The sequence below is a fragment of the Elaeis guineensis genome, chromosome 1 (genome assembly GCF_000442705.2).
Source record: "Elaeis guineensis isolate ETL-2024a chromosome 1, EG11, whole genome shotgun sequence".
Lineage (NCBI taxonomy): Eukaryota > Viridiplantae > Streptophyta > Magnoliopsida > Arecales > Arecaceae > Elaeis > Elaeis guineensis.
The window spans coordinates 157,041,607-157,057,030 of record NC_025993.2 but is presented as its reverse complement, the minus strand read 5'-3'; the positions used below and the strand labels follow the sequence as shown (position 1 = coordinate 157,057,030).

The following is a 15,424-nucleotide window of genomic DNA, read 5'->3' as shown; positions in this document are numbered from 1 at the left end:
ATTTTTAAAACCTTTATAACAGACGCGAGCGTCGCTTGGAAGCCTCCGTATTGCATCCACCATGTGCAGTTGGACCGCGTCAAATCCCACGGTGGATAACACGCCTCCCCGCCACGGGCCAAAAGGAAGGGAAGGAATAGAGGTACGGAGAACCATAATTTGAAAGTTTTTTTTTTTTGATAAAATTTAAAAGCTTTTTGGTGGTCGCCGCGAGCAGTAGCCAGTGGGACGCAAAACCTCACCTCTCTATAAACCCACCCAGAAATCTGGGTCAGGCCCATGTATTGGATCATTTGTCCAACCCGAGATTGAGATTGTTGGCGCAACTAACCGGCATCTAACCACATGACAACATCACGAAGGATCATCTAAAAATTATTTTGATCAAGTTGATTTCAAATTCAGATCGATAAAATATGAATCTAGTTTAATCTTCAACTTGATTGCATATCGATCTAAACTGATCTGGATTGATTAAATTGAACATTGTGATCAACTAAGCTACATACCGATTTACCATCTGAGATATCAATTCTGAACCGATGTGATTTAAAATTAAATATACTGCAAATCAGTTACTTTTCAATTCTTCTACAGCTTTCTTTCAGCTATACTTCATATGGGATAAACAACCCATAATTATACAGATGGCTATTTCTTTATTACAAATTAACGGTCTAACAAATAAATCCTCTGAATCAAATTATTACTAACCATCTAACAAACTTAGCAGAATTCTTTCCTCCCATCGGAAGGAACCGAATTCTCACTTTTTTCACTCAAAATTTTTCTTTTTATATTTTACTTCTCTATGTTTTACTATTTATTCTCAAGGTGCTGGCTAACTTAAGCATCGAAAAATTTTAAATCGAATAGTATTTTATCGATTTTAAATTTTTTTTTTGCAGATCCATTCATAATATTCATCAACTTGACCCTCAACGGTTCTTCAGCTTGGTTCAAGAACGAATTCGTCAACTCTCCTTCCAAACCTGCAGCATTATAGATCATAATTTCTCGCCCCACATGCTGAAGCCAAATTCATGTGCTCAACTTGTGGTGACCCGTTTGTCAAAAGTATAAGAGTCCAGAATCACCTTCTGGACCAGGTACTAGGTGATGCAAAGAAAACACTTGATCCCCATTATAGCAAGTTTAGAAAATTCCAGAACATGAATAAAATGAGCTGTAATTTATTGTAATACATAGACTATATGGTACGTCCCAGTAATATAATTAAGAGTCTCCCATCCAGCATTATGCAACTACTTTATGACGTAAACTTAATTTACCTCTGTTTCAAGTTACGTTTATTATTCGGGGTTGCTTGTGCCCAACACTTTCCAACGCAATCTGACCATGAGACCATAAATTGGAGGGGTTTCTATTGTATCTTTCATGCCAAAGAATGGTTGGTTTTCTTTCGCAACGTCAACCGTTGCATTGGGCCTTTCATAGTTCTCAAAGTTGGTGCGCAGCTTCAGTATCTTCTCTCTCTTCATCCGCACAGCTCTCAAAGTAGCCAGACCTGATCCTAATGGGGTCGATCTCCAATATAAATCTTCGAGCGCACGAGGCAAATCCAACGTAAGGACCCGTTTGGTTCATGAAATTCTTTTTAGAAAAAATACTTTTTTAAAAAATAAATTTTTAAAAAATAAATTTTTAAAAATAAAATTTTAATATCTTTAATTAATCATGAAAAATAAATTTATTGAAAAAAATTTATATTTGATTGAACATTTTTTTTTAACACTGCATACAATACCTATTATAATTTCCTTCTAAATTTTATATAAATAATAATATTATATTTATATTAATATAAAAATAATATTAATATATTATAATATAATATTAGATTATAATAATTTATTAATATATATATACTATGTTAACATAATATTAATATTTTAATATAATAAATATATTAATATCTTAATAAATATGATATTATATTAGATTAATATAAATACTATATTAATTTAATAAAATAATATATTAATATAAATATTAAAAAATAATAAATAGTATAATATTAATATAATATTATATTATCTCATCTTAATCGTCCATCATATTTTGTAAAATCTTGATCATAGATTTAAAAAAAATATTTTGGATAAAAAAAAAACACCACCGCTTCTCAACCTATAGAAAATACTAAAATTTATCCTCTCTGTAAATTTTTATTTTTTATAAAATATAAAAATTAATTTTTTATAATTTTTTTTTTTTAAAACGCCAATCAAATAAAAAACTCTTTCCCCACCTCCTATGAATTATCTCTCCTCCCCTGCACCACCCGCGAACCAAACAAGGCCTAATTGAGTCTGGGTCGGTACGTGAAGCCTTTCCTGATCTACGGCACCTTTGGACTCGTCCCGGTATTTGCATTTGTAACGCTCTCCCTCGCATTCTTCCGCAGAGGCTCTATTCCTTTTCGCCATGGACGAAAACCAAGCGAAGCAGGTGAGCCAAATCCACCACGAACAACATCTCTCGCCTCTACTTTCTCGATCGATTTCTTCGATAGTTGGATGACGAATGGCGATCGATTCTAGATTTTTTTGGTTTTCCCCTCCCCTCCTCTTCCTTGTTCTAGATCCTGGAGCACCAAGTGCTGACGGTGGCCAAAGCAGTGGAGGAGAAGCTCGATGACGAGATCGCGGCGCTGGACCGGCTTGATCTTGACGACCTCGAGGCCCTTCGGGAGCGCAGGCTCCAGCACCTCAAGAAGATGGCCGAGCGGCGGAGCAAGTGGATGTCCCTCGGCCATGGCGACTGCTCCGAGATCGCCGAGAAGGACTTTTTCGCCGCCGTCAAAGCCAGCGACCGCGTAGTCTGCCACTTCTACCGCGAGAATTGGCCTTGCAAGGTTCGTTACGCGCCTTGCTCTCGTTCTTCGATTTGTTCAAGAAAGGATTTTTTCCCCCACTCTTCCTAATTTTCTTTTTTCTCTTTGGATTGGCAATGCGGGGAATCAATTAGCAAAGGAGAAATATTATATTTTTGTTTTCCTTTTCTGGGGGAGGGGTTGTGGGTCTGAGATCGTAGGGAGGAATTTGATTTCTATATGTTTTGAAGTGCGTATTTTTGTGCCTCCAGAGTTGTATCTCACCTACATCGTGATTCATATGAGGAAATTTAGCCTTTGGAGAAAATTAATGTGCGAAATTGCTCTTCTTGGCTTTAGGACGGTGATCTGGGTGAAAAAAGGAGGTTAAACTGTTATATTTTTGAGTCATTTGATGGCTGAGGTAAGTCTGGAGAACAGCGAAATGTGTGAATATATTCAAGAATAAAACATAGTTGATATGGGATCTGATGGATCTCGTCCTGATAAATTTCTTTATATCCTTGGAAGAGGTGTAGACAGGTCAGTTTGACTTTGCTACTAATGATTGATACTTTTAACTGATTTATATTATTCTAGAGTATGTGGTTAGCCAAATTAACTAGTAGGTGATTTTTGCTAATTCCTGTGGAGTGATCTTCCCCATTGCATATAGGGACACTTGGCGTGAGAGCATATGCTCTATTAAAATTTCATTTGAAATTGTATCAGTGCAGACTTGAGCAAACTTTGAGTGGAAATGCTGCTATAATGGCACTCTGATCTTATAAAGCTAGATTACCATCCAGACCCAGTACTTCATGTTACTTTACACCTATATGATTGGCATTGCATTTTGTTGCGTTTGTCTCTTTTTTTCCCCTCAAAGCATCTTATTGGTGAACTCCTTTTCGTTCCTAATAAAGTCATTTTCACAAAAATTATTTTCTGGCAATAATGAATACACCTTTGAAGTATTAGTGCATATTTAGATCTTGTCATTTTTACTAATTCATGTTTTCATGTCATACTTTATGTTTTTCTTTTCCTCCTTTGCATTACAGTGTTGATACATACTGGCTTTTTTATGTTATTAATGGAGAGAGCATAGTAGATGACTTTCAGTACTACAGATTTTTTTTTTTATAAAAAAAGTCATTAAGGATAAAATTTTTAGGCAGGTGGATATATTAAAGTGAAAACTGCTTTGTTGAATGGCTCAAGCATGTTTACCAAATTTTAATGGATTTTGGGAAAAATATTTTGGCTTTTAACTTTTAAGAGGTTAGATTAATATTTGTCAAGTTTCATAGAGAAATTAAAGAAGGTAGAAGTTGTTGTTGTTATTGCATTAGGAAGGGAGGGGGCTTGTTTGGTTATATTTAAGGGGTTAAAGTATAATTTGCAGTGGAAATTCAGATCTAATTTGTGACTGATCAAATGTAAAAGGCTGGTGGAGGATGTAGATTAATAGAATGAGAACAAGAAAAGGAGGTTTAAGCAAGAAAGAGAGGAAAAATAAGAACTGAACATGAAAAGGGCAAGAGGGGGTTACCAGATGGGAGGAAAGAACGAAGAGAGAGAAAAGGGAGAGGAAATATGAGGATGAGAATTTTGGAAGAAGAGACTGGGGTAAATGAAGTGAAGGAATGGGCTTAAAGAGAAGAAGAGGGTGAAAAGGAGGTAGGAAGAAAACTTGGGAGGAATATATTTTTGCTCGAATCAAAATAATTCACTTTCAACATGTAATGTTAAAATTGCAAAAATTTGCTCTATGTTTGATGACCATGCAACTACTTTGGTGCACAATGCTCAATCTTGTTGCAAAAAATCATATAGGTACTAAAACTCAACTTTTCGAATTAAAACTATCCTAACCAACTCCAGAAAATCATCTGAAAAGCTAATTTTGAATATCAAAGAACCTTTCAGAATTTCAGTTTTTTTGTACGTTCAAATATACATAGAAGTAAAGCAAAACAGAACATTATTCTATTTGCCTTTTTGATGTGAAGCTTATCCATAAACTTAATCTGGATGGGTAAAATTCTAGAAATGTAACACTATGAAAAGCTTAGACATGTTCTGATACTTCCGGCATAAAGAAGAGCAACTCTATCAAACTGAAGAGTTCTCCAGAAGCATAAGACTTTTAATGATTTATTGAAGCAATGATGAAAGGAGAAAAGGAAGAGGAAGATGGAGAAGAAATAAGTGAACAGAAAGTAAGAGAAAATAAGGTGCTTCTCATTCCTCTAAGCATTCCCTGTCGAGCTTTCTTGATTCTTGTAAAAAATATTTTGGTCAACTACTCCACCTTGCATATGCTTGGCTTATTAGATGTGTAAATTGCAGAAGATCATAGTATAATGACATAACTTGATCTTCATGTGCATCGCATTGGTTTACTGATTCTGATTTTACAGGTGACAATCAAACTATATATATATATAGTCTTTATTGGTTTATGTTCTATGATCATCACAGGTGCACAGACTAGGGTGACTGCCACCATTCATGTGATGGTATTCATGCACATACTGATAGAATCTAATGCTTCTATGTGTTCTTCAATAAATTCAGGAAGAACATTGTGTTATGGCTCATCTTTTGTCAGATGATTTTATTTTCATCTTCTGTTGTAGCTTTATACAAGCTTAAAGAGATCCATCATTCAGGTCTTGTTTAGATGAATAGAAAATTGGCTTCAACCATTTATAAGATTGATTTGGCTGGGAAACTATCTTTCATTTTGGATTATCTCCAGCTTGTGCTTGAAGGGAGAAGTCCAATGCTATCACCCACTGTTGATGTTCCACTCAATTGTGGATGACCGAACATAGCTCGAACATACATGTCCTGCCGTGCCCTAACACCTGCTGTTGCATGATGCACATGGATGGTGGGTGATTGAGCTAGGTCTTTGCAGAAAATTGAGCTAGTTTTTTTTTTTAATATATAATCTTTTATGCACAAAATAACTTTTAGCTCTAGTATAATAAGTTGTTGTCAAAATATAAAAGATGATGTGGCACAACAAGTAGCACAAGCCCCCAGTTCACTACCTCATGATGTTTTCAGACTAATAAATTTTTACTAAAAAAATTCTGACCAACTATAAATTAGTCTCTTAAATTAAATGCGTTCTAGATGAACTTTTTTATGCACAACTTTCATAAATCCAATAACATGTAAGAATGGCAGAATCTATCTGCTGTTAAGTAGTGATCTTGGATAAGCTAATTATTTGGCCTTTTCCTTTGTGTGTGTTCGTAGGTAAGTAGCCTTTACTGTTATTAACCCTTGGCGCAATGAACTGTTTCAGCCCAGCATTTGTCTAATACATTTGGGATGGGAGTGAAAGGGAGACTTCACTGATACACTGTTTCCCTGCAACTTCTGTCTCATAACCATGTAAAATGGCACACAATAAGTCCTGCTGACCCCTGTCTGTATTAGGCTGGTACCATGGACTGCATCCAAATCTAACAAGATACGCTAGCTTCCATTTTTTTTCAATTCTTGTACATACTGGTTCAAACAAGTGATATACCATGTTTGGGCATGTTCATTGAATCTATACTCTTCTTTGAGAGGGATTCTTTGGTATTCTTTTGCAGGTGGTGGACAAGCACTAGAGTATTCTTGCAAAGCAGCACGTGGAAACACGCTTTCTGAAAATTCACGCCAAGAAAAGCCCCTTCTTAACTGAGAAGCTTAGGATCATCATACTACCCACTCTTGCTCTCGTAAAGAATGCCAAAGTTGAGGACTATGTGGTGAGTAAGAAAAGATTTTTCGATGTCTCTCACTGTTTTTACATGCATTTTATATTTGATCCAACAAGGAATTCCAGGTCGGATTTAATGAGCTTGGAGGCACTGATGAATTCAGCAGAGAAGAGATGGATGAGAGGTTCGCTAAGTCTCAAGTCATCTTCTTTGAAGGTGAAGCATCATTGCGTCCAATCAAGCCAAGCACAACAAAAAGAAGTGTCCAGCAATCGGCAACATCAAATTTATCTGATTCTGATTAGTTCAGTCTTATCTCGCTAAATGATGCTGAGAGACTCAAATGATGATGGGAGCTTCCAACCTATTGTAAAGGAAATTGCAAAGAAATTCCCTATCCATATCCAGTGTCTCACTTATGATGGCATCATATAAATTATGCACCTAGTTTGTATTCTAAGCATATCTCCAAAAAGGTCAGGAGGAAGGATTTTGTTTCTGCATTGATTCCAGCAAATGAGAGATGCCAATTGGGGATATGAAGTAAGATATCCTTTCTACCAGGGATCTTCATGAGAATTGCTGCAAAAGAAAAAAGATTCGAAATTAGACCATAAGGACATGGTGACATGGTCAATGCATAACATGAAAAAAATCACTGTCATGTATCGGATGTGAACCTAGAGGGATGGTGGGGGAGGAGTGGAGCATGAAACACTCTCTCATCTATCCAATTAGCAAGATCCTTTGCAAAGGAGGTGGGCCGAATATCCTATTCTAGTGCATGCATGGAGGCATAAATTAAAGATGCGTATGGAATGGTATGAAAAAGAAGAGGGAGTAAAGGAATAAAGAGAGGAAGCATGGTTCTATTCTAGTCACGTTCAGCCGCCAAATGATGCTTACCCATTTTTCTGTGACTACGAAAGTGGGTTCTCTATGTCTTCTGAAGTCTAGACCACACTACTTGGGCACATTCCCCACTTTCAGAGACAATTCTCTTTTCCTCACAATCCTTATTCTTGACTCTAAATACACGTCGCTCTTTTCCTGATCTTGAATCAGTCTTCTGTTGGTGAATGTTTTTGGTCATGTGGCCTTTTATGGTTTTCTTTCCTTTTTTGATGAAATTACTTTAGAATCCTTAACATTAATGCTAGGGATACTGAACGTGCTGAATGGTTTGTTCAATGAAGTTTGAAATGCCTTGTTAGCAGTTTTACATACTCTATTTACTTGTATCATTGTCGCGACAAGCAAAATTTTTTTAAACTATTATGACAAGGAATTGTCATTGAGTTGGAATTGCTTTGGAATATCTTTTCAATGACAGAAAATAATTGTTTAATTGCATGTGGATGGTCATATATTTCAAACAGCTTTGACATCCGCCTGATTGCAATGGGCATCAACTAATTGATTCATATGTTTATCTTGATAGAAAGTCAGATTTTGTTTATTGATCCTTAATAATGTGAACTTCTTGCATTGTACCTGCAATACTTGCAACAAATTACTTGCAATGGTTTGTATTGCTTGCATTATAATTCAGTTTACATCGATGGTATCTTAGTCTGGTATTCAGGTTTAAATTACTTGCAATGTTTTGAAAGACATTGCATTGTAATTCAATTTAGGTCAGTTGCCTATCACAGGGGTTATAACGGGGTGTATAAGTTGAGTGTAATCAAACTAAAGGGTTTCTTCTCACTTATTTCTTCTCAACTAGGATCCTTACTTGACTATAATCCCAGTCCTCCAGAATGCAACATCCATGTAAGAATTTTAACACTGCTAGCAAGGTTGGTGTGCTATAATAATCTATAATAATCACTGGCATTGCAACTCAATTCAGGTCAGTTGTTTATAACAAGGATTATTTAATTTACCTTACTTATACTAGGAGTTATTATTTGACTGAATCTAAGAGTGTTTCTAATTGGAGAAATCTATAAATGTGGTTGTAGGATAACACATATGCTTACGGGTTTTGATGAGTGATATTGTATGTAAAATAAATTAGATTTATTATGATACAACTATGCTAATAATATTTATTGTTCGACTTTGAGTTGTAAACAGATAAAATGGAGATAAAATGGAGAATAGCATCAGGGTCAAACTATCACCAAAATGATATAATTTCAGTTCATGTCATTGATACATTGCACATCCACTTGACCCCAAAATAAGCCAAATATTTCCCTCTTGCCAATTCAACATTCCAAACGGCCTAACATTTAAGCTAACCTAACATTTCAGGTAAGATAACATATTAAAGATCAAAGAGAGATGCATCTTTTTCTGTACCAAAAAAGAAAAAAAAAAGAGAGAGATGCATTTTCCACTGCCTCCCCCTATCCAGCTACTTATCTGAGAAGCTATTGATAGTCACCAGGCATCCCAATTCCCCTTGTTACGCCCTATAACCAAAATGACCACTAGTCACCCTTTTCGCACCAAAATAGCCCCTACTCTAATTAGGGAGCCATGGCATTTTGGAAGAAAGGGTGCCTACTAGCTATCCAATGGTGGAAGCAACTGAATTCAATCAAAAAAAAAAAAAAATGGTGGAAGCAACTGAAAACTGACTTCATGATGGTCATTAAAAAAACTAAAAATTTTGGAGGCAAAGTTTTTCTTTTTCTTTTTGGTTTTTTTTTTTTTTTTTTTTTTGTGGGGGGGGGAGTATGTAAAGTGAAGGAATTAAAATATATATATATTTTTAAATTAGTATGTAAAGTGAATGTGTTCATTGATTAAGTTGGTAAAGTCTCTAATTCAGAAAAAACCTTGAGTTTGACATAGACTTTTACCCATCACAATTTTTTTAAAAAAAGGAAAAAAATTCAAACATGAAGTGGATTTAATCCTATGCACTGATTTTAGAGACTAAATTAAATTTTTAAAATCTATAAATTCAAAATATATGGATCTCGCCAACCCTTGTTACAAATGGAGAAAAGGGGTAGGAATAGCATTGGGCTGGATACAGAACGAATTTCTAATTATCCAAATCCAAACACAAATATCTAATAAACTATTCAAACCCAATCCAAATATTATTAGGACTGATTTTTTTTGCTCAAACTCATCTCAATCAGATATCAGATAATTCGGATTCATTCGATCCGAACCTAATTGAGTCATATTGAGTATTTTTTTTTAATTTCTGTCAACTTTAAAACCATACTACTATTCTATAAATCATACCTATCTTAAACAAATAAAATTCAACAATACTTAGTTCCATGTTCAATCAAAATAAAATTCGAAATGTCTTAAGTAAATAAAATTCAATACTGCTTAGTTCAACAATACAATTTCATATTCAATCAAAATAAAATTTAAACGCAATACAAAAATATTCAACAACAATATTTAGTTCCAACATCTTTGACAGACTAATAGTTGACTGATAGACTGATGGCGATGTTACTACTGATCAGTGGAAAGGATGATGGGATGGTTGGTGGATGGTGGTGTGGATACGACCGATTAGCATGCGAGATTATGGATGAGAAGGATTCGATTTATCGTTGTGCTTTGTGCTTGTGGGGTGGCAATTGAAAGGAATAACAGGAAGGAAGAAAGAAGAGAATGAATGGATAAGTTAGGATTTAGTAACTAATTGGTGATAATTGATAAAATATATTTAATATAATATATATATATTTAAAATATTAAAATAATTTTAATCGGATTCTGATTGGATATCGGATTGAGTGCATAACTATCTAGTTTTGATCCGAATCAAAAATTAAGCATTCGAATTTTACTAAAACTTGTCACAAAACCGGTCCATGCATTGACGACTTGACCTAATCGGATCGAGTCAAGTTGGGTTAGGTCGGATACCTGCGGATTTGAAGTTTAAAGGAAACATAGTGCTTGTTTTGGAAATTTTATGAAATGAGATAATTTAAAGTAAATTGATCGTTTGTGGTGGAAGTTATCATATAAATATGGTTATACATAACGTGCTATGTTTAGCTTGATTAGTCGTTGAATTGATTTGGGTTAATGAGATTTTTCTGTTAAATTATGAAATAATAGTGCCTGTTCCTCCGGTGATGCAGAAATTGACCGCTAGGGTAGGAAAGAAAAGAAAAAAGAGAAAAGAAAAAAAAAAAAAGAGAAGTCTCCAGGTCATACGTATTCACGTGGCTCATGGTTCACAACAGAGAGATTAGATTGGAAACGACAAGGAGAAAGGTTAGAGCGGACAGATTTAGTTGAATGTTTTCATCGAGAAAAAGGAAAAAAGAAAGAAAGAAAGAAAGAGTTGGATTTGACTCAAAAGGAGTGGAAAGTTCTGCTGGCCGTTAAAGTAGGGTGGGACCTACCAAACGACGCCTCCTTTTCACTTTGCCATAAAGCACACGCTAGCCCCCTCCTTTTGGGTGCACCCCCCCCAACCCCAGAGAGTGCCCATGGTCGTGGGTCATCTCAGCCCCAAGGTCATACGGTCTGGAGCTCTAGGCTAGGGGACAGCCCTTTCCTTTTTTTTTTCCCTTGGGCTCAAACGTCAATGTGACGGCATCATAGTATTATAACAGTCATTACCATAACTTGGTAGAACCGTTATGTTTCATAATTACTTATCATTACCTGATCACTATATCGTTCAATTGTTTTTTTTTTTTTTTTGTTAAGTGAGGAGGCAAGCTATGGAAGCAACGTCAGCTCCACTTGGATTTTCTTTTAAAATTTTAAATATTATGATGCATATGATTTATAATTAAAATTAAAATTAAAATAAAAATCAGAATGATCATATTTTTTGATATGTTTAGTTTATGATCAGAATCGAAAATGAAATGAGATTTGAATATTTAAGATATGATGGAGATTGAATTTTCAAAGATTGAGATATTTTTATTCCTCTTATAATTAAGATGAGAATAGAACTCTACCAACCAGACGATTGGAATGGAAGTTACTGATTCTTAATTTCATTACAGAGTCCAATACTTTAGCCAAATATTCTGTAAGTTGTTTTATTCTTATAAAAAGACTTAAGTGCTCAAAAAATAAATAAATTTTTCATCGATAATTCTTCTTAGAGAAAAAGATGGAGGAAAAAAATATCCTATAATTTATTTAAATCTAAATATTTGAAAAATATAATGAGGATATTACCAACAAGATTTGAGCCCTACACAAACATTTTTCAAGCGTAAAGGATGCCCATAAGTTGAGAAAATCAAATTGCTTGAAGATGCATTTCTTAGGACCTAAACCTAGAATGTCTATGACCATTAAAGGATCACCTAGTTCTTATACATACATACATACTTACTCATGTGTGTGTTTGTGAATGCCTTTGACTTTTTTTCTAAAAAAGTATGAGAATGTTTTTATAATATTTTGATAAAATGATGATACATATCCACAAAGTAGGCTATAAACTCGTGCTTTTACCCCTTCTCCTCGCTGTGGGATGAGGTTACGAGTTCACATCTTCATTTTGTTATCCCTTAAGCATTTGACTTGGAATTCTAATTCATAACTTTTCAAGATTATCTAAAAAGTCAAGGACTAGCAAAAGCCTCATTTGTAAATGACCTGTATTGGTAAGTTGCCATTTGTCCATGTTCTTGCACTTCATGGTATTGGAAGGATCATTGCTCTTGTCTACTGTTAATGCCTCTTAGGTTAATCTTGGATGGAAAACATACAATAGATCAATAATTTCTCCTCTTTATTATTTTTTTTTTTTGGATTCAGCACGGCTAGGTTTCCGTTCAAATCCCTGATATCTTGTCAACCGATCAATAGTTTATAATAATTTAAAAAACATGAGTGCGGAAACGTTCCCTTTACGCTTTCAATGAGAAAAAATAAAGCCTGCAGGTGGGGGCAGGGAGAAGGATAGAAAGTCCAACCGAAATGACCGAGGGGAGGTACCGGAGATGAGGCTTAAAAAAGATAAGGACTAGAAAGCTGTGCACAGTGCCCTTTTTATGACCTCCAAATATATAGCCAACCTCACAAACGCTTGTCAGCTAGATGTATCGACTGATGTTCTCTACTCCTTTTTAAGCTTTCAAGGAGAATAGGTTGCTTTAGAGATGAACGCGTTGCTTCCTTTGGCCATCACAAGCTGTTGAAGAAAGAAAAAGATGGTAATGACCGAGCTTGTTTTTGTTCCGCCTTCCTTGTTACCTTTGCGTGGTCCTCTAGAAAGCTACTTTATTGACACTTTACTGTGTATCCTTTCATGAATAACCTTTATCCATACGCTCTCTCTCCCCACAAAGTCCAAAAGCTTCTTTTCTTGAAAAAACAAAGGTGAAAATCCATTAACTTCTCGTTTGCAACAATTGCGCAATGTAGGAACACTTCGAAATGTTAGTCAAAATTGGCTAATTAATTATTTCTAAAGGGAAAAGTTTAGGCCTCATAGAACTTTACTCGAAAAGGTTGGTCAAAAGAATTTTTAAGAACACAGACAGTGGTTGATGAATTAGCATGAAATGCACATTTTTAAGCTCAGAGAACATTTTCAAGCTACTGAGCTTTTCTTTGGTGATAGGGTTACTGTTTCTATAGAAAAAGACGGCTGAACTTCGAAAGGAATAGCTAGATCATCTTGCACACGCCATTTTATATACTTGTCTTGTTTAAATCATAAATATATAAAATATCATGTGTAATTTATTTATAATGATATCAAGTTTTACTGTAATTATTTAGATTTTCTTTTTTTGAAATTCATTTCTTATTTTTTTGTTTGAGCAAAAAGCTTCTTTTAACTATCAGAAAGTAAGTAAGGGGGAAAAGTATTGGAACTGCAAAATTAATCTCCCTATGAGAGCTCCACTTCAAAGAAAACTAATCCACGAGAACATGCGCATACAATGAAAATGAGGTTAATCACCAGTGATCTATATTAGAGATGGTCATGGGCTAGATTTGGGCACAGAAAATATAAAATTTTAAATAGATTCAGTTCGAAGCCGGACTAAAAAGTAAATATATTTAGGTTTGAGGCTCGCCGATCAATTCTAACCCATGCTTCATGGCCATAGCACCACTTTGTCTCGTTGTATAACCTCAAAGCGATGATGGAACCCAAAAGAGATAATTATAGACTAAACACTAGAAGCAATAAAGAAGAATCAATGTCATCTAGGGCCATAGGTCTCCTTCGGGTAGCATTGCTATCAGCATGATGGGGATCAGCTAAAGGGCCTACCTATTTCCTCACTCATGGCATGCACCAGTTCTTGAAATAATTTTTTGTGCCTTAAATAGTTTTAAATTAAATCATCATTATACTAAATCAACGTAACGTTACTTTATTGTTATACATTGCCCGTACATTTGAAAGTGTTCGATGTAACACCCAATAGAAAACAAAATTTAACTCTGCTCGACATTGTTGCCTTTCCTTCCTCTCGAGTACTGTTTGCATCGCTTTTACTTTTTTGGCACCATCAACACTTCCTTTCCCTTCCCTCGCCATTCCAATGCCTCCTAATGTTCACTTTAGTTGGTCCCTGTGGACAACGTAGGTAGCGGAAAGCTACAACTCTGCCCTAGTGGCCCGCCGTCACGTGGGACGGTCGTAAGTTGGCTTGTGACCTTTGTTTCAATCCATTGATCAGCAATATATTGTGCTCATTGGGCGTGTCGCCATTCTTTGATTGGCCTTGCACTTGTCTTTTCTTATGTTCCATTGTTACTAAAATGTAGGCCCAACCTTTGCAATGCAAATAGGATCCATCCTCCGCATCCCAAGTTGTAAGAATTCTCTATAACTTGCAGATATACAAGCTTTTATTAGACTAAAATGAGTTGATGCCAACCGAGACTTGAGACCAAACCCCATCTTAACCAGAGTTTGAGATAGTTCAGGATATTTGGGAAAAAGAGTTGCTCCCTTATTATACTTTAAAGGTGCACTTGATTCCCGTCCTGGAATTTAAATCAGAGACAGAGTTGTAATGAGCATCTGAATAATCAAATCTTTCGATATATTTGGTTCGTGATGTAAATCAGAATGATAATTGAAATAGAATTTGAATACTATGGAAGAGTAAAAATTAGATTTTAATGTAAAATTATTGAAATGGGAGTCACTAATTCCTATTTTTATTCCAAAGCTCAATTCTTCTCGATCAAATATACTTGAAATCTCTGAGGGAAAAAGAAGAATTATCTTGCCCGTAGGCCTATCAACTGGACCACTATGCAAGACCTTGAACCCATGTCTTTCTTCTGTCTTTTGTTTTTTTTTTGAGTAATCAGGAGGAAAGGGCGATTCCCTCGGGATATATATTAGATAGATAATATGGTATTTACAGTATCTATATATATAATATTTTGAAGAGTTGGTGGCAATGTACCAACAGATTGAGCGGTGAACATAATGGTTAAGAATTATGGTTATGTTGCGGCCAATCCTCCTCCGTCGCTCGATCATTGGTGTTGCGCACCTGCAAAAAAGTCCACGCAGATCGGAGATACCTCCGGCGGGGACCCTCCGATGGTCAAGTCAAAAAGGAGACTAGGCAACAGTGAAAAATCAGGGCTCAGTGGGAGAGAGAGAAAGAGAGCTCAAGAGCTTAGGAAACTTAGACCTCGGAACCCCACAAATACTGTTGCCTTACCCCATTTTATAGTAGAACGCGGTATGGTCCGGCCATTAATGGTGCAGACGACTGAGGAGTTATCAAATCGTCGGGGGCTGTCAAGTCGCCGTGGGCTGTCAAGTCACTGGGATTAATCTATGTCCTTGACAGGACAATGCCCCAGGGCGGCCATGCTGCATGTCCTTGACAGGACAACTGCCCATAGCGGTTGTATGGCGTTTGGACGGACTGGCCGACTATATGTCGGTATTCAGCTG

At 35.7% G+C, this 15,424-nt stretch overlaps 1 pseudogene; it reads left to right on the top strand.

Moving 5' to 3' along the window:
* Nucleotides 1–2,383: 2,383 nt before the first annotated feature.
* Nucleotides 2,384–7,830, top strand: LOC105039234 (thioredoxin domain-containing protein 9 homolog; annotated as a pseudogene).
* Nucleotides 7,831–15,424: the final 7,594 nt, after the last annotated feature.